Source organism: Rhagoletis pomonella, unplaced genomic scaffold (genome assembly GCF_013731165.1).
Source record: "Rhagoletis pomonella isolate Grant_MI unplaced genomic scaffold, Rhpom_1.0 Rhpom_scaffold_00003, whole genome shotgun sequence".
Lineage (NCBI taxonomy): Eukaryota > Metazoa > Arthropoda > Insecta > Diptera > Tephritidae > Rhagoletis > Rhagoletis pomonella.
In genome coordinates this window covers 10936860-10937475 of record NW_023458557.1, presented here as the reverse complement: position 1 = coordinate 10937475, position 616 = coordinate 10936860, and positions in this window count along the sequence as shown.

Below are 616 nucleotides of genomic sequence, written 5' to 3'. Positions count from 1 at the left end.
CCACGATTGTTTATTAGGAAAAATTGAAAAAGCAACAAAGTTTAAGCGGTAGAAGTTATGGCAGCTATTTCGGAGATCACCACTTCTACTCATCAGAATTCTTTTTTCTAGACTTCAGCAGGGATCGAACCCGCGTCATCGATGTGCAAAGTCAGAAGCGTTAACCACTAAGCTATGCGCACCCCGTAAACTCTTGTTGCTAATTCATTTTCCTTATTCAACCAACTACTATCAAGTGCAGCTGATTTGCCGCTATTTAAACTTGACAGCGTGGTTGTTCTTGTAAATTCTATACATTTTTTTGCTAATTTGCTTTATTGTATAGTTTCAGGCATGAATTTGCAACAAGAGTTTACGGGGTGTACATAGCTCAGTGGTTTTATTTTTTTATGGAAGTATAGCTGGTTACCTAGCAAACACAATACAAATCCGAATTTCAGACTTTGTGCAAAAATTAAGAAAATTCTGCAAAGTTTGACGAAAATTTCTAACTTCTTGATCAGCATCTTTAGACAAAATTTTGGTATTCAGATTTGTAGCCCATCAAATTTAAGTATAACAAAGTGCAAATTTTAAGTATCTAGGACTTACCGCTGATATTTGGCAATTTTTTTTT